The 20287-nt window shown below is 41.3% G+C and overlaps 1 long non-coding RNA gene across 7 annotated transcripts in view; it reads right to left on the bottom strand.

The window, feature by feature from the left end:
• Positions 1 to 20287, bottom strand: part of LOC109455627 (uncharacterized) — a 212263-nt gene that overhangs the window by 44785 nt on the left and 147191 nt on the right. Inside the window, exon 1 of one of the 7 annotated variants that reach the window (XR_012494514.1) lies at positions 19529 to 19728. The exons of the other annotated variants lie outside the window; for them this stretch is intronic. This is a non-coding gene — a long non-coding RNA (uncharacterized LOC109455627). Of the gene's footprint in view, positions 1 to 19528; positions 19729 to 20287 lie in introns of those variants that run through there. 7 annotated transcript variants of the gene reach the window in all.

Below are 20287 nucleotides of genomic sequence, written 5' to 3'. Positions count from 1 at the left end.
CACAAGGCCCAGATGGGTTCCCTGGTGAATTCTACCAAATATTTACAGAAGAAATTATACCAACCTCTACAATTTCTTTCAGAGTATAGAAGCAGAGAGAATACTTCCTAACTCATCTCATGAGGCCAGCATTATCCTGATACCAAAACCGGGCAACGACATTACAAGACAACTATTAACCAATATAAGTCATGAATATAGATGCAAAAACCTTCAACAAAAATTACCAAATCAAATCCAACAATGTATAAAAAGACTTATGCACCATGACCAACTAAGGTCTATCCCAGGTACGCAAGGCTGACTGGTTCAACGTGTGAAAATAAATCAATGTAATCCATCTGCTCATCAACAGGCTAAAGAAAGAAATAATCACACGATCATATTAATAGTGGAAAAAGCATTTGACAAAAGCCAACACTCATTTATGATAAAAACTCTCACTAAATGAGGAATAGAGAGAAATTTCCTCAACTCGATGAAGAATATTTATAAAGAACCTACAGCTAATATCATACTTAGCGATAAGACACTCAAAACTTTCCTACCAAGATTGGATACAAAGCAAGGACGCCCCCTCTCACCACTCCTTTTCAACACTGTACTGGAAATCTTAGCTAAACAAGACAAGGAAATAAATGTATACAGCTTGAGATGGAAGAAATAAATCTGTCTTTTTCACAGATGACATGATCATGTGTGTAAAAAATCTAAAAGAATCAACAACAAAAAAATGGAACTAGTAAGTGATTATAGAAAAGTTACAGGATACAAGATTATTTTATAAAAGTCTATCACTTTCTTTCACGTTAGCATTGAACAAGTAGAATTTATAATTAAAAACTTAATATCATTTACATCAGCACCCCCCCCCCAAATGAAATCAGTATAAATTTAACAAAATATGTACAAGATTTATGTAAGGAAAACTATAAAAATCTCATTAATAAAATCAAAGAATTAAATAAATGGAATGTTATTTCTTGTTCATAGATAGACTTAATATTGTCAAGATGTCATCTTTTGTCCACTTGATCTATAGATTCAAGCAATTTCAATCAAAATCCCAGAAACTTCTTTCATGGATATCAACAAACTGATTCTAAAGTTTATATAGAGAAGCTAAAGCCCCAGAATAGCTAATACAATTTTGAAGGTGAAGAACCAAGTTGGAGGACTGACATTACTCAATTTCAAAACTTACCGTAAATCTACAATAATTGAGATGATGCAGTATTGGTGAAAGAATAAATAAATGTCAATGAAACAAAATAGCGAGCCCAGAAATAGATCCACTTAAATACTGTCAAATGATCTTTGACAAAGAAGCAAAGCCAATACAATGGACCAAAGACAGTTTTTCAGCAAATTATGCTGGAACAACTGGACATCCACATGCAAAAATAAAAATTAGTCTGAACACAGACCTTACACATTTCACAAAAATTAATTCAAAATTGATCATAGACCTAAATGTAAACACACAACTGTAAAACTCCTTGAAGATAACAGGATAAAACCTAGCTAACCTTGGCTATAGTGATGACTTATTAGATACAACACCAAAAACATAATTCTTGAAAGAAATAATTGACAAGCTGGAGTTCATTAAAATTAAAAACTTCTCTGCTTAAGACATTGTGAAGAGAATGAGAAAACAAGCTACAGAGTGGGAGAAAATATTTACAAAACACAGATCTGATAAAGGGCTTGTATCCAAAATAAAAAAGAACCCTTAAAACCCAACAATAAGAAAGCAAACAATATAATTAAAAGATGGGCCAAAGACTTTAACAGACACCTCACCTTAGAACACATAGAGATAGCAAATAAACATATGAAAAGATTCTCCACATCAAATGCCATCAGCAAAATGCAAATCAAAACAACAACGAGATACCACTATACACTTACTAGAATGATTGAAATCCAGAACACGGACAGCACCAATGCTGGTGAGGACGCGGAGCAATAGGAACGCTCATTCATCGCTGGTGAGGACGTAACATGGCATGGCCACTTGGGAAGACAGCTGGAAGTTTCTTATAAAACTAAACATACTTTTACCACACGACCCAACAATCATGCTTCTTGGTACTTACTCAAAGGAGTTAAAAACCTCTATCTACACAAAAATCCGCACACGATGTTTATAGCAATTTTATTCGTAATTCCAAAGCTCTGAAGCAACCAAGATGTCCTTCAGTAGGTGATGGATAAATAAACTGGGTATTTCCAGACAATGGAATATTCTTCAGTGCAATAAAGAAATAAGCTACCAAGCCATGAAAAGACACAGAGGAACCTTAAATGCATATTTCCACGTGGAAGAAGACAATCTGAAAAGGCTACATCTATATGATTCCAACTGTATGATATCTGAAAAAGGAAAAACTCTGGAGACAGTGAAAAACATCAGTGGTTGCCAGCGTTGGGAGGGAGGTATGACTAGGAGGAGCACAGAGGATTTGGGAGCAGTGAAAATACTCTGTAGATACTATAAAGATGGACACATGTCATTATACATTTGTCCCAACCCATAGATTTTACATTACCAAGAGTGAACCCTGTGTTATAGTGTGGACTTTGGGTGCTTATGATGTGTCAGTGTAGGTTTATCAATTGTAACAAATGTCCCACTCTGTGGGGAATGTTGCTAATGGAGGTGGCCGTCTATGTCCGGGAACATGGGACTGATGAGAAATCCCTGTACTGATCAGGTAAGGGTTAACATCGGCAGCAGCAGCAGCAGTTGTGGTCCAGTGAACAGCTGTATTCCGGGGACACTGTGCCCTGAGTCAATGTCAGCGGTTGCTGGACAGCAAACAACTGAAATCTGAGAAAGATCATACCCCAAAAACCTCCCTGCTAGATGCACTCAGAAACATAGCTTTAAAAACCCCAACACACTTTCTCATCCGGCAGTTGTCTCTCTTAGACTCTGCTCGCTCTTCTTAGAGTACACTCCATAAATCTGCTCTCTTCTCTTCCTACTTTCTTTTGTGAATTCTTTCACAACCCATGAGCAACCATGACATGTATCTCCCTCTTGATTTTGCTGTGAACCTAAAACAGCTCTAAACAATATAGTTTTAAAAAAAAAAGACAATTGATTGTTTAAAGCAAAGTTAACAATAATGCTTTGTGGAGTTTGTAACCTTTGAAGAAATGATGTGTAGAACAATAATACAAAAGACAAGAGGGAAAAATGGAAACATGGAGTTTATATTTTTTCACTGAATACGTGAACAGATTTTGATAGACTGCAATAAATTTGTGCACGTCACAAATCCTTGATTAACCTTTAAAGAAAATAAAGAGGTTTAGTTAATAAGCCTATAGGAGAGATAAAATAAAATGCTAAATGTAGCTCAACCCAAAAGAATTCAGAAAAATGGAAAAAGGAACAAAGAATGCATGGGAAAGAAACAAATAGCAAGATTATAGAATCAAATTAGAAATGTACATGGTCTAAATGCACCAATTAAAAGCAAATTGTCAGACTGGATAAAAAAGCAAGACTTGAGACTTCCACTTTCAGCTTTGATGTGTAAAGTGCTCGGAAGTAATCACTCCCAACCTCACAAAAGACAAAAAAACTGAACAAAGTGAAAATCAATGCCTTTTTTGGACTCACCAGAGAATTGAGGTCACAGGGCAAACCACCAACTGAAAATGGGAGAGACAAAAGAATCCAGTCACAGCTGAAACCTGCTTACCTGAAGCAGAAGCATTAGAGCCAAAAATACTTAAATGATAATTGTGACAAACTGCCAGAGACTGAGTGTGGACAAGCATGAGAGTGAGAAACTCCTGATGTTACATTCTTGGGGGAGAGGGGGGCACAATTGAGTAAATTTTATCTCGAATCTGACAAGGTGTTCACCTTTAAAAGCCAAGAAAAATCCCTTCCAGTCTCAGGCAGGCGAGGAGAAAATGAACCATTAGAAACACTCTCAGAACATCTTCATAACAAAGGCCTACTCGGCAGGGAGAAGATTTTTATCTGAGCTGCATCTCAGTTAGGAGGAAGGGCAATTAACCAACTTCACCCTCTCTGGCCTTCCTGTCCCACTTAAATCAGGAGAGGAAGAGAGGAAGCTAAGAAACACTTGGGAAGGTCAGGGATACAGGTCCACTAAAATTTAATCATAAGACTACAGAATGCTTTCTCTCCTCCACACCTTATCACCACATAAACAGGGCTTCATTATAATGCCAATGGATTACAACTCAAAGAGCTACAAAGCACAGGCTACCTTGCTTCCCCGAAAATAAGACCTAGCTGGACCATCAGCTCTAATGTGTCCTTTGGAACAAAAATTAATATAAGACCCGATATTATATTATATTATATCATATCATATTATATTATACCCGGACTTATATAAAACCCGGTCTTTTGTATTATATTACATTATATTATATTATATCCAGTCTTATATTGAATAAGACCAGGTATTATATTAATTTTTTCCCCAAAAGACACAAGTAAGATCTAGCTGATAGTTTTTGGGAAAACATGGTATATTTAGGAAGCAGTTCTTAGAGACATGCAAAGATAACATGAAAGATAAAAACAAGGACACTAGAGGAATTTGAAACCTCTGGAACTTATATCTGCATCAAACATTAAACACAATTCAACTCCTACCTATATTAACATACAATTTCACACTAAAGACCTCAGATACATCATGTTGGACTTTCAACAAAATAATTATAAGGCATTCTAAAAAGCAAGAAAAAAATAAAAGCAAACTATATGCTGTCTATAAGAAACACATTTTAAGTATGAAGACACAGAGATAAAAATAAAAGGTGGAAAAAGAGACATCCTAAAAAAACACTAATAAGAAAACTGGGGTGTCTGTGTTAATAGGAGACAAAGTAGACATCAGGACAGGGAATATTCTCTGAAGAAAGAGCAACATTTCATAATGATAAAATGCTCAGTTCATTGATATGACATAAAAAACAAAAACTCGTATGCTCCTAATAACAGAGCATCAAGTTGTGTGTAGCAAAAAAGAACTGAAAAGAGAAATTAAAATGTACAATTATTTGAGATTTCAATATTCTTCTCTCAATAACTGAGAGAAAAAGCGCACAGAAAATCACAAGGGAGGAAGAATAAGAATTACATTGGGCTTCTCTTCAGAAAATATGGAAGCAAGAAGAGAGTGGACTGCCATATTTAAAGTGCAGAAAGTAAACATTGCCCCAATCTAGAATTCTATATCCAGTGAAGTTATCCTCCAAAAGTGAAGTGTAAATACTGTCTCAAACAAAAATTGAGAAATTTTTTTGCCAATAGATTTGCCTTGAAACAAATGTTAAATGAAGTTCTTCAGAGAGAAGGAAAAGGATATAGATCAGAGAGCTGAATCAAAAAAAAAAAAAAAAAGTAAGAGGAGGAATACAGGAAGGTAAAATAAAATAAAGTGTATATTTTTATTATTTTTAATTGCACTAACAAACATTTTATTCCAAATAACAATAGCAATAATGTATGCTGTGATTATACTTATGGAAAAGTGAAACAAATGGAAGCAAAATTATAAGGGATAGGAAGGGGGAATTGAGAATACTCTGTTATAAAGCACCTACAAACCCCATGAAGCAGTATCATATTACTTGAAAATTGACTTGGATTAGCTGCAAATATATATTGTAAACACTGGGGCAGTCACTAAAAAAATAAAAAGCTAGAAAGAAAGAAATATAATGAATATACTAAAAAAGGAGAGAAACTGGAATCATATGAAATGCTCAATTAAAACCATAGAAGACAGAAAAAGAGTGGAAGACAAAAATGAAACAAAAAACATAGATAATGAATAGGAAACAGTAACAAAGATGATAGATATTTATTCAATTGTGATGGTCTGAATGTTTGTGTCCATCTAAAATTTATATGTTGAAATCCTTCCTAACCCCCAAAGATGATATTAAAAGATGGGCCTAGATCATGAGGGTGAAGCCATTATAAATGAGATTAGTGCCTTATAAAGGAGGCTCCAGAGATATCCTTAGCCCCTTCCATCAAGTAAAGACACAGAGATAACAGGCCGGCTATGAACCAGGAAGAGGACCTTCACTAGAAAGTAACCATGCTGGTGCTTTGACTTTGGACTTTCAGCTTCCAGAACTGTGAGCAATAAATTTCTGTTGTTTATAAGCTACCCTGTCTGTGGTATTTTGTTACAGCAGCCCATATAGACAAAGACACCAACTGTATTAATAATCACTTTAAACAACACTGATCCAAATGCACTAATTAAAACACAGAGATTGTCACAGTGGATAAAAACAAGACCCACCACAAGCTGTCTATAAGAAACCCACTTTAAATATAAAGACACAGATAGATTAAAAGTAAAGGGATGGAGCATCACACAGTGCTAACACATCAAAGGAAAGCTGAAGTAGCTATATTAATTTCAGACAAAGAAGACTTCAGAGTGAGGGAAATTAAAAAAGGGGGCATTGAGTAATGATAAAAGGGTCAATTCTCCATGAAAACATAAAAATCCTTGACGTGTATGTATGCACTTAAAAACACCGTGTTAAAATATATGGGGAAGAATCTGCAAGAACTACAAAGAAAAACAGATTTATCCACTATCATAGTTGGAGACTTCAACACCATTCTATCAGAAATGGACAGACCCAGCAGGCAGATAATCAGTAAGGACATAGTTGAATTGAACAGCACCATCAATCAACTTGACCAAATTGATATCTATAAAATACTTCCTCCAACAACAGCAGAATATACATTCTTCTCATGGAATGTTCACCAAGATAGATCAAATTCTAAGTCATAAGACATACCTCAACAGGTTTAAAATAATAGAAATAATAAAGTTTGCTCTCAGACCACAATGGGATTATACTAGAAATCAATAACAGAAAAACACTGGAAAATTCCCCAAATACCTGGAGATTAAACAACACACATTTGAATCACACGGATCAAAAAAGAAGCCTCAAGAGATATTAATATTTTTAACTCATTTAAACTGGAAATACAAATTTTGTATTTTACCAAAATTTGTGAAATGTAGCAAATGCAGTGATTAAAAGGAACTTTTTAGCATTGAATGTATAAATTAAAGAGGAAGGTCTAAAGTCAATCTGTGTTTTAACCTTAGGAAACTAGAAAAAAATGAGCAAATTAAATCCAAAGTAAGCAGTAGCAAATAAAAGATAAAAAACTAGGGCAGAAATCAGTAAAACCGAAAGCAGGAAATCAGTAGAGAAAACCAAGACCAAAACCTACTTCTTTGAAAAGATCAATACAATTGATTAATCTCTAGCTAGGCTAATTAAGAAAAAGGAAAAAAAACACACAAATTACTAACATCAGAAATGAAAGAGGCCGTTACTACTGATTCCATGGACATTAAAAGGATGTTAAAGGATATTATTAAAAACTCTATTCCCACAGATTTGATAGCATATTAGTAGATGAAATGGACCAATTCTTTGAATACATATTTTACCAAACTCACACAAGAAGAAATAGATAATCTCAAGCCACTGTTCATGTAAAATGGTGCAACCAGATGGAAAGTACTTTGATAATTTCTTAATAGTTTAACACATACTTATCCTATGGCCCATAAATTTCATATATAGATGTGTACCCAAGATAAATGAAAGAAATGTCTACAAAATAACTGATACACAAATATTTAAAGCACATGTTTCATAATAACCCCAAACTGGAAACCCAAATGTCCATTAACAGGTGAATGGACAAACAAATTATAGCATATCCAAGTGTAATAGAATATACTTAGCAATAAAATGAGAAACTACTGAACATGCAGTGACATATATACATATCAAAAATATTATGCTGAATATAATAAGCCAGACTTGAAAGAGCATTTAACATATGATTCCATTGTTTCACAGAAAGCAGTTCAGTGGCTGCCTGTGGCCAGAGGTGAAGGGGGCGATTCACTACAAGGAGACTTCTAGTCTCCTTGAGAAAACGTTTGGGGGAGAATATTCTATCTTGATTGTGGTGATGGTTACCACAGCTCACATTTGTCAAACCTCAAGGAACTGTACCTTAATAAATGAATTAATAAAAATTTTAGCCATACATAAAATAGGTGGTCAGCTTTTGAAAAGGATATCTTGTCTGCAAAGTGAGTGAATGAACTCTGTTCCTTAATGTTAACAGTTATGCTTCCAACTTTGCCCTTCACTATGGAATGTATGACAATAAAGGCAAATAAGAGGACCAACCAAAAGTATAGAAACTAAACAAAAGCTTCAAATTGATCACAAAATTAATCAACAAATGATAAATGCATGTCTTAAAAAATGAGAACCTGGAAGACAGCAGAGACGGTAACACTGTGCTTGCCTCCTCTCACAACCACCTCAAAATTACAACTAAACTACAGAATAACCATCCTTAAGAATCATCTGAAGCCTAGCTGAACAGAAGTCCTATAACTAAGAACATACAGAAGAAGGCATGTCGAGATTTGTAGGTGGGGTGGAGATAGAGAATGGGCTGATCCCACACCCATGTGTGCTGTTTAAAAATTGGGAGGGTTATCTTAGCTGCAGAGGTCCTCCCAGAGAAGCAAGGGGTCCCAGCCTGGGGTTCCAGTGCCAGGAATAGAAGTCTCCATAACACTAGCTGTGAAAACCAGTGGAGACTGTGGCTGAGTGAGATGGAGGGTGGCTGGAGTCCCAGGTGCTCCTCTTAAAGGGCCCATTTTGGCTGCCACCCTGTGTTTGTTTCTATGTATTAGGTAGAGCTACTATGTCTCCCAGTCTTAGTAGAGTGGCCTTATGTAGTAGGTGTCCTGTGGGTCCCAAATGAAAGCTCAAAACAAAGCTCCAGAAAAAGAACTAAACAAAATGGACATAAGCAAGCTACCAGATGTATAGTTCAAAACACTGGTTATAAGGATGCTCGATAATCTCAGGTAGAACTTCAACAAAGAGATAGAAAACATAAAAATGGAGATAGAAAACAAAAAAACGAACCATTCAGAAATGAAGAATACAACAACTGAAATAAAGAATACATCAGAGGGAATCAACAGCATATTAGATGAAGCAGACTTTAAAGATAAGGTAGAAAACACCCAATTGAACAGAAAAAAAAATAGAACCCCCCAAAATGAGACTAGTTTAAGGACCTCTGGGACAACATCAAGTGTACCAACATTCGCATCATAGGGGTACCAGAAGAAGAAGAGAGAGCACAAGGAATAGAAAACCTATTCAAAGAAATAATGACAGGAAACATCCCTAATCTGGTGAAGGAAATAGACATACAAGCCCAGGAAATACAGAGAGTCCCAAACAAGATGAACCCAAAGAGGCCCACACCAAGACACATCACAATTAAAATGCCAAAGGTTAAAGACAAAGAACCTTAAAAACAGTAAGAGAGAAGCAGTTAGTTACCTATAAGGGAGCTCCCATAAGACTCATCTGATTTCTCAACAGAAACTTTGCAGGCCAGAAGCGATTGGCATGAAATATTCAAAGTGATGGAAAGCTAGGACCTACAACCAAGATGACTCTATCCAGCAGGGTTATCATTTAAATTGAAGGACAGGTGAAGAGCTTCCCAGACAAGAAAAACCTAGAGGATAAGTGAAATAAGTCACTCGGAGAAAGACAAATACCAAATGATCCCACTTATTTGTGGAATCTAAAGAACTGAACAAATGAGCGAAGCAAACAGAAATAGTCTCAGAAATATAGAGGAAAAACTGATGGTTACTAGTTGGGACGGGGGTGAGGAAGAGAGAGAAGGGGAAGGTTAGACAGCATAAATTGGTAATTACAATACTGCCACGGGGATATGAGAGACAGTTTGGGGAATATAATCAATAATGTTGTCAAGATTTTGTAGGGTGTCAGATGGGCATATGCCTTATTAGGGAGACCACTTTATGAATAGTGTAGATGCTTGACCATTGCACTGTACGCCTGAAGCTGAAGCTGAATAATATTGTATGTCAACTATAATTTTATATATATATATGGTCATGGGATATGGAGTACAGCATAGGGAATAGCGTCAATAGAATTGTAATAAACATGTACGATGCCAGAGGGGCAATAGATTGGGGGCGGGGGGTTATCACTTTATGAGGGATGAAATGTCTAGCTATTACATTGTTTTGTATACCTGAAACTAACAATAATAAAATTAAAAAAAAAGAAAAAGCTAGAGGAGTTCATCACCACCAAACCAATATTACAAGAAATATCATTCATTGCAGCTTTATTTATGGTGGCCAAGACATGGAAACAACTGAAATGTCCTTTGATCGATGAATGGATAAAGAAGTTGTGGTATATTTACACAATGGAATACTATTTGACTGTAAGAAAAGATGAAATAGGACCATTTGTGACAACATGAATGGATCTTGAGATTATAATGCTAAGTGAAATAAGTCAGACAGAAAAAGCAGAGAACCATGTGATTTCACTGATATGTGGTATATAAACCAAAAACAACAAAAGAACAAGACAAACAAGTGAGAAACAAAAACTCATAGACACAAACAATAGTTTAGTGGTTACTAGAGGGTAATGGGGGAGGGGAGTGGTAGATGAGGGTAAAGAGGATCAAACATATGGTGATGGAAGGAGAACTGACTCTGGGTGATGAACATACAATGTGATTTATAGATGATGTAATACAGAATTGTACACCTGAAATCTATGTAACTTTACTAACAATTGTCACCCCAATAAACTTTAATTAAAAAATAAAAATAAAACGAAAGGTCAAAGGGACTACATTAAGAAGGAGAAAAAAATTAAAGCTATGAATAATAAAATGGCAATAACTACATATCTATCAAAAATTACTTTAAATATAGATGGATTAAATGCTCCAATCAAGAGAGAGGGTGGCTGAATGGATATGAAAACAAGACCCTTACATAGGCTGCTTACAAGAGACACATTTCAGATTGAAAGACACACACAGACTGAAAGCAAAGGGATAGAAAAAGATATTTCATGAAAATGGAAACAAACAACAAAAAGGCTGGGGTAGCAATACTATACCAGACAAAATAGACTTTAAAACAAAGGCTATAACAAGAGACAAAGACCCAATAATCCGACTTCTGGGTATTTATCTAAAGAAACCGAAAACACTACTTTGAGGGGACATGTATATCCATATGTTCACTGCAGCATTGTTTACAATGGCCAAGATGTGGCAGCAGCCTGGGTGTCCGTCCATGGAAGAATGGATAAAGAGGAGGTAGTACATACATACAATGCAATATTACTCAGCCATAAAAAAGAATAAAATCTTGCCATCTGAAACATGGATGGACCTGGAAGCTACTCTGCTGTGTGTAGTAAGTCAGACAAAGACAGATGGCCTATGATTTCACTTATATGTGGAATCTAAAGAAAAAAAATAAATGAACAAAACAAACAAATTTATAGATACAGAGAACCCCTTGATGGTTGCCAGATGGATGGAGGTTTGGGGGGACAGGGTGAAAAAGGGACGGGATTAAGAAGTACAAATTGGCAGTTACAAAATAGTCACGGGGATGTAAAGTACGACATAGGGAATATAGTCAATAATATTGAAATAACTTTATACGGTGTCAGATGGGCACTAGATTTATTGGAGTTGTCACCTCATAAGTTATATAAATGCCTAATCACTATGTTGTACACCTGAAACTAATAGATGATATATCAACTGTAATTGAAAAATAAAAAAATTATAATTAAAAAAGGAGAACCTGGCCTGATATAGTATTATTTGTGGCTGTCCCCCTGGCCTGCTCACTTCTATAAATCAACATTACTGCATGAATGAGTTTGATTCTCTAAGTCCCAACCTCCCTCAATCACCAACCGGGTGTGTAGCCGCAGGCAAGTAAGTTAATGCTTGCTCATAAGACACCTGGACTTCTGGGTCTGAAAGTCGTAATGCTATTTTTAAAGACAAGGATGAAAGTAGCAACTTCCATGATATTGTAACTGCTGAGTTAATTTATGAGCGTTAATGGGAGGTACAGGAATCAAGTCTGCTGGTGAGAATATTTCCTAGTGTTCTTCATCTGAGAATGTCCTTGTTTCATCTTCATTCCTCTAGGGTGTTTCCAATGGATATAGCATTCTATATTGGTCATTCCCTTTCTGTTTTCCCCAGCAGTGTAAAAATGTCCCACTGCCTGACCGTCATGCTTTCTGTGAGGGAAATCCATGGTCCTGGAGTCAGAGGTCTCCCATGGGTGCAAGACAGCAACAAACACACAGGCGGAAAATTTACTCCAAGTCCTCTGACTGCTCCATCCCTCACACCAGAATTATAGTGTTTTCCTTGGGAATTTTGCTATTCACATGTGGAGCGAAATTTCATGTTTCCAGCTGCCTTGAGTTCAAACTAGGAGATGCTGAAGACAAAGGAAAAAGGTGGGCATGAGGGGCACTCACTGACTGGGGGAACGTCCTCAACAGCCTGTTACCATTTACTTTCGGGGGTCCTCAGAGAGCTGCTCCATGCACCTCATCCAGTGTCTCAGTTCCGATCAGTGGGAGACAATGGGCTGCACTTACTCCACCTTTATCCTACTTATGTTTTCGCATCTCTCTTCCCTGGAACGTTTCAAGTACCATGGGGCAGAGACCGAGTCTATATATTAATTACTGCTTCCCCCAACTTTACTTCAATGCTTTTCACATAGTAGCTCCTCCTCTAAAATTCAATGAATTAATCAATACACAGCAAAGACTAAATTAGATGACATTTGTCAAGAAACTGGCACCGTGTCTGCCATAAAGATGGCCAGTACCAATAAATGAGGGCATCTATTGTCATCGGCAGAGACTGAAGCCGGCCATGTTCATCTCCTTTATTTTCTACCTAATTAACACAGAAACATGCAAAACAGAGCTAGAAGCTCCCACCTATTTAAGTAAATGAGGCACCTCTCCAAAGATGTTACCCGTAAGCCCCAAGCAAATCTGACTTTATTGTACCAAATGTTGCACAGAAAAACACAAGGACTGTTTTGCATGTGCTCGTACACATGTGTGCGTACACACAAATACACACAGTATCTAAATGAGAATCCTGTGAAAGAGGACTTCGTCCACTGCTGCTCGCATGACTCTCCCCCACAGAGGCAGATTCTATCTTTGGGGGAACCCTCGGTACCTAAGACTTTGAAGATGAGTGCCCACTCTTCTCCACAGAAGTGACACTGCAGAACGCGGCGGCAGGGTCTCTGTTGCATGATGCCAGGACCACGCTGACATCACGGTACCTCGCGTGAATGTGGCCCCAGGGCTCAGGCCGTCTGTGGCCTGCTCAGCCACTCAGCGACCCTGTCGCACGTCTCCAGTCCAGTCTTCTCCTTCTCTTGTTTACCAAACCAGTGAGCACCGCTCGTCGGCGGAACATGACGGGCCCCTGTTGTAAGAACGTCTGGGAAATGTAGCTCCCCGATTTCCAGCACCTGCTCTTCAGGGAAGACCTCCAAAGGCCGGGGAGAGGCCCGTCTTTTCATTTTCTCTTTAAACTGCTCTTGTAGGGATGCACACTACTAAAGCCCCAAACTTGAGCCATCTTTAATTCCTAGGAGAAACGTGGTCTTCTGACATAGTGCTGTATTTTCTTTGTTAAGGTTTTAGTTGGAATTTTCACACCATGATCCTAAATGGGGTGGCCTATACATCTTTTGTGTTAGTCTTGCTGGATTTTAGTGTGAGAGCTACACTAGCGTCAGTGAATGAGTTGGAAGTCATCTTTTTGTCTCCCGTGGAATAGTTTACAAAGTATAAGGTATCACCTACTCCTTAAACATTTAAAGTATGCCTGCTAAGGTCTGGGCCTGCTTTCCCTTTTGTTTTTATGTGTAGCCCTCAGATCACCTCTCCCATTTTGTCTACAGGTTATTTTTCTCTGTAGATTTGTCCTCTTTTGGGGTCCACTTTAGTTCATCCATTCTCAATTATTTCTAAATAGTTTTAAATTTTGTTTTCAATTTTCTTTTTCACCCAAGCTATTTAGAAAATTGTTTTTTAATTTGCAAGTGAATGGATTCTTTTTTAATGTGGCAGGAAAATTACTCACCAATGCAAGTCGCCACTTCTCTCCTGCTTGAAAAATCGCATTCTGTTCAGGGTGGCAATACGCCCAGCTCGGAGGCATGAGTCACGGCTTCTCCAGCAGTCCTGGAAGTGCTATTTCCCACTGCCACTCACTCACTTTCCCAGCCTGCTCTGTGACACGGTAGTCATGGGACCCTACCTGGCTGTGTTCGTCCTGCTTTGCTGTGACAATGAAACACTGGGACTTCCAGCAGAGCAGAGAGGGCGAGCACAGATGACAGGCTCTGCCTGGGCCAGCTCCTAGTTTCATCAGCTGACAGGCACATAACCTTGGGCAGGTTACTGCATCTCTCTCTGCCTCAGTTCCCCCATCTTTCAGTGAGAAGTAATAGTGCCTACCTTGTGGATTAATGTGAGTGTTAGCGAGCGTAAAAGTGTCAGGGGCTGAGAACAAAGGTTGGCACAAAGTCAGCCCGACAAAGTATCGTGACCATATTGTAAGAATTATTAATGCTGTTCTTGTGATAATCATCATCATCACCTTGGGACCATGAGGACAAAGAGCCAACATAAGGAGAATACAGAGCAGAAGCAAAGAAAGGGTTGGATCCGTGATGAGGCTGGTGAGCCTAGCCTGGCAAACCCACCTCTAGATATTCAGAGAACAATAAATGCCCGTCCTCAGGTCCTCTGCTCACTCGCATTGAATGCATTTCTAACTGATATGACTAATTATCTTTTTCATTAATTGTATTTTTCATTAATTAAAAAACTGGTGCCAAGCACCACTCTAGGCTCTGGGGATACAGCCGGGAACAACAAAGGACATTTTTGTCTCCTGGAGCTGACATTCTCTTTAATACTGATTTGTTACTGTACTCCATTAAAGTCAGAGAAAGTGGCCTTTCAGTTCTACTTTGGGGACTCTCCTGAGATTTTGTTCCTAACACAATTTTTATAAATATCCCCCTGGGTGTTTGAAAAGAACACACATGCCGTATATGTGGAGTAAAGTTTTGGCCAAGGTTCCTTTCCTGTATATCGATGTCCCGTGTTGCTCAAACACCATTTGTTGAACAGACATCTCTTTCTTTATGAAGTTGTTTCTGCCCCTTTGTCAAAAACCCAATGGCCATGTTTCTGGAGGTAAAGCGAGAGGAGGAGAGGGGAGGAAAAGAAAAGAGAAGGCAAACACAGTGGAAGTATGGAACACAGAAATGCCAAATGTTGGCAAAGCTGGCACCTCCTGAGCTTGAGTTCCCCGCAGGTGAGGTGTCCAATGGGGGGATCCATCGTTTCACACTGAAACACATTCTCTAATACAGATCTTCACACCCTAGTGTGTGCTTAAGCAGAAACGCTCCCATTTAACAGAAAGCACAATCTGGAATGTTCCCGGCAGCTCTGTTTGTGGTAGCCCCACACTGGAAACCACCGTGATGCTCCTCAGTAGAACAGACAAAGGGGTTCACATGATGGTTTGCAACAGAGCAACGAGAATGAACGATCTAGCACATCTCGCGAGAACACAGCCAACTCTCAGAAACACGCATGTGGGAACAGGAGGTGAGAGACATAAAAAAGGGGCAGATGATATCATTTCACTTCTGGGAAGTAAAGGGGCAGGCAAAAGTCACTTGTATTGCTAGAAGTCTGGCTGGTGGCTGGCCTTGGTGGGGACGGGGGAATTCTGAGCTTATGGAATGTTCTGTCTCTTTACCGAGGCGCTGGTTATACAGGTGTGTTCAGTGTGTGACAACTCCACAAGCTGTACGCATGTGTGCTGTTCCGTGGGTATATCATACTTCAAGTAAGAGCTTAGAAAAAAGACAGAAAGAGAAAGGCAGTGCTCCTCTGGGAGGAAATTATACAGTCTTCATGTAAGAGTAAAATTGCCCCTATTTTTTACAGACCGGGGTGCGCTCTGCCTGCCTGCTCCATGACCATGCATGTATGGCCCAGTTAATTAATTAACCCTCCCCAGGTATCCTAAGTGTCATGTTCTAGGCAGTGTAGAGGATGCTGATTGCACATGCCCCCTCATAAGCTTAAAATCTTGCAAAAAGAAAAGAGGCTCCACTGCCATCACGCCCTCTGAGGCTAAACAGTGCAAGGGACTGAGTAATTGCACCCACCTGGTAAGCCTCGGCTCAGACAGTCACAGTAATTCTGCCTAAAACCCCATGTCGTTTCTTGTCTAAAGCACTCTCGCCATGAAATGGTCTGTGTCACACACAAGCACACTGCTCCTTTTGAAACCGGCGTCTTGGACCGCACTGCTCGTTCAGCCTGTCGCTATGGCAGACTGTGGACTCCAGCTAGGAAACGCTGACTGTGAATGCCTGTGGACACTATTACATTCCATGCAATTTCCAGAGCAGTGCAGAGTCCCTGCAAGCTCCTGTTGGGAGCAAGGACTCTTCTTTCTTCTTTATGAGAGTGGAAGATGTCTCCATCCTTTCTGGGGGAAGCCACAGGGATTAATGTTCTGAAGGCACAGAAATAACCTGGGGCCAGAAGCTTCTTCTGCTCTCTCTCCCTCTCTCTCTCTCTCTTTCTCTTAGCTTTTAGGGCTCAGAGTGGGGATACTACAAAGCCAGGCCTGCATCTTTCAATTTTATCAGCAGAGATTAGGGGGAGAGGAAAGTCCACTCCCAACCCCCACATCTCACATATGTCCCAGGAACGTTTTTGCTCCAGCCGTGCACAGTATGAATCATAAAGCAATGTGAGACTGGGGGCGTAATGGGCTGAAGTCATCAAGAACTAGTAAACTGTCACAATCACCTAGATGTAAACTTTCTCAAGAAGCCATGCCATGTAGCCGTCACTTATGAATCCCTATGTTAAATAATACTCCGGTGTTTTAGTAAAGATTCCCACCTTGCTACAAAGGAAAATACCTAAAATCACCATTAGGCACACACCACAGATATAACATAGGCCAGCACGCAAGATAAAGGACAGTGGTGGTTTTAACATCTCCTGGCATCGTGCCCTATCTGTAGTGAACAGTTCTGTTGAAAGAGCCTTAAATACTGAAATCACCAAAGCAAGCTTACAAAATATTGATCCCAACCATATCATAAACAACCTGAAAGTATGACCATCATCCTCATCCCTGTGGTTCTCAGGGGCTCAGGGATGCACGCGCCGCCCCCACACATACACACATGCACACACATGCACACACACGTATGCACACACATGAACACACACCCACAAGCCCACACACATGTACACCAAGCTGGCCAGGAGCTGGTGTCTCATTCCAGGGGGGGCTGTTATTCCCATGAGGGAGCAGAGATTCGATTCAAAGCCAGAGGCACCTGGACCAGACTTCCTCAAGCCAGCTGCCCCTCCAGCGGACACCTCTACAATTTCCCGGATAACCTACTTAAGCCAGAAGGACATGTCATTTAACAAGGGACGTGGAGAATAGGGACCAGAGGAGCAGGCAACTTGTCCACCTCCGAGAAAAGCTCAATAGGGCAAAATGGAACCAACACCTGCCTCCCAACCCAGGAGTCCCCTGAGGAGACAAAGGGAAAGGAAGTTACAACGTTCACAGTAGGGTTCTGGCCCTACCGCTTCCCACTTGACCCCCACAGGGGCCCCTGAGATGGGCGCCACTCGTCTCCCTCCACAGGTGGGGTGGCTCCGAGATGTGAAAGGATTTGAGGAGATCAGAGCCAGGTGCGTGACCGAGTGAGTGCCCAAGTTTAGCCTCTGAATCCTGGAGCCAGCGCTCCTGCAGCCCCACCCCGCCTGTGTGACCCTCTCCTTAGAAAATCAGCCCCTTGCCTGACCATCCATCCATCTGGGAGGAGCTCTCTATGAGATCCGGATGGCTCTGGCCCACCACCATCCACAGGGTCACGTCCCAAAGCAGAACCAAAGGGCAGCTCTTTGACGCCGGGTGCCTGCCGCTCCTCAGACCTGCAGTCTTGTGCAGCCCCCGCCGGGTGCCCCCAAAGACCTGCTCATCTGCCAGCCCCACCCCCAAAGTCTCCAGACCCTCCAGAGGCCACAGGTGCCTTTTGTTGACAGTGTTCCAACAAAAGATAAAGCCCATTATCAAAAAATAAACATTCTCAAGGGCCCACAAGTGGGGTATGCCTAAGTGATTTCTGCGGGGTGTTCCCTCTCCACACTGCCACCCTCCGTCCAGCTCCCTGAGGGTCGTAGACAACGGCCCCCAGGGAGGCCCCACTTGAAGAAACAGCCAGGTGCAGGAAGGGGGAGAATCCCGGGGGCAGCACATGAGTGGACAGCACTCCTGGGGGGTAGGGGCTCAGGTGACAGCCGAGAATCTACTTGTGCCACTGTGGGACCCCAGATAGCAAACCAGCGCCTTTCTGGCCCCAGCCCGGGAGAGGAGGAAAGGTGCCCACCATCTTTTTCTGGCTCTGCTTTCGCCCAGGGAGACACAGTGGAAAAGGCACGGGTTTGCCACTTGCTTTCGTCTGCTCAGGCGGCCAAACAAAACAGTGCAGGCTGGATGGCTCGGAGGACAGAAGGGGCTATGGCAGTTCTGGAGGCTGGAATCTGAGACCCTTGTATGGGCTGGGAGGGGGTATGTCCCGGGCCTCCCCAGGAGCTGGTGGCTGCTGGCTGCTGGCATTCCTTGACTTGCAGCCACCGACCCAGCCTTCACCTCCACATGGCCTTCTCCCCCTGTGCGTGTCTATGTCCAAAATCCCCCTTTTGACAAGTACACTATCATGTGGGACTTGGGCCCTCCCCCCCACACACACTCCAGAATGACCTCATCTTAACTGATTACATCGGCAGAGGCCCTATTCTGAGTAAGGTCACCCTCTGAAGTCCTGGGGGTGACGGGACTTTAATACATGAATTTTGGGAGGATACAATTCAGCCGATGACAACGCAGAACAAAAGTCCAGCTCTCAGCACTGCCACTGCCTTTCCTTGGACACATGAACAAAAATGAGGCTCCGTAGCAGGCCTGACAAGCTCAGGGACTAAAAGCCCCGCACAGGCTAGTCACTCCAACCTGGGCAGGCCCTGGGGGAGGCGCTCCCAGGCCTGTCGCCACCTAACAATAAGGCTAATTCTCACCCTGGGCAGGCCCAGTCTGCTGTTCTTGGGCATCTAGGATAATAGACTTTGGAAATGTCAGAGCGATCTCTTCTCCAGACCTCCAGATAAACAGCCGGTGCCAGGGCGAGACGACCCCAACAGCCCTCACTGCTGTCTTCTGCCCACGTACCTCTGTAAATTGTGTGCTAAATGTGAGGTGCCCTGCACCCACCCGTGTGAAGAAGTGTGTGTCTCTCCATTTCCCTCTTCAGCCAATCCCAGACACTTCCCTGCTTTGCTTTCTCCCGCCTCCCTAACCTCCCACCAATAGATTTCCTGTAACCCCCCCTTACACCTCTCCCTGTGATTTTAATGTATAAAATGAACCGCAAACCTGCTCTTCCTCAGGGCATTTTCTCAATCCTTTGAGATTTTGCTTCCAGGTCTGGCCCTCAGCCTTGGCTCAAATGTAACTCTTGAAACCTTTCTTTAGTTTTCCTGGACAGATACAGACTGTGATGGCATCAGCCTGCGACGCGTGCCCCTGGTGTGTGAAGCAGGAAGGTAACCCCGTCTCTCGGGGTGGAGCTGGGGGCACCTCTGCTGTGTATTTCACGGGAGGCTCCCCACGTGCTCCACACGGCATGGCGGCATCCGGATCCTGACAGTCATCAGACTGCCCTGCCAGTGGCTCTCAGGCAGGGGGTGGCACTGTGCCCCCCCTACAGGTGTAAACATCCCTCCCCCACTCCCTGGCAGCACCAGTGACCTTCAGACAGACATTAAGAGACAAGTGAGGTGTGGAACAGCCACAGATGGAAGGGCCCAATTGTCCCTTTGCAGCCCTTCTCCCGATCCTGCACTTCTCCTGGACGCTCCTCCTGGATGGAGCTAGATGTTCTAAAAAGGAAAGTCACTGGCATGGCTGTCCATGTCCCACTGCGCATGTCCGCAACTTATTGACTTGGCCTCTGCTTCCAGTGTACTTTGCTCCAGAAAGGAGCTTAGGGGCACACGCTGAGTAAATCCCGTTCCAACCAGATGGATCCACACCTCAGAGGCCTGAATAATCGGAAAATAAGATTAACCCCAAACTTCCTTTTGACCCAAAAGCTGGCATGGTAGACCTGACATCCCTCTTTTCAAAGGCATG

The sequence above is a fragment of the Rhinolophus sinicus genome, linkage group LG03, assembly GCF_036562045.2.
Source record: "Rhinolophus sinicus isolate RSC01 linkage group LG03, ASM3656204v1, whole genome shotgun sequence".
Taxonomy (NCBI): domain Eukaryota; kingdom Metazoa; phylum Chordata; class Mammalia; order Chiroptera; family Rhinolophidae; genus Rhinolophus; species Rhinolophus sinicus.
This window is presented reverse-complemented; position numbering and strand designations above follow the sequence as displayed.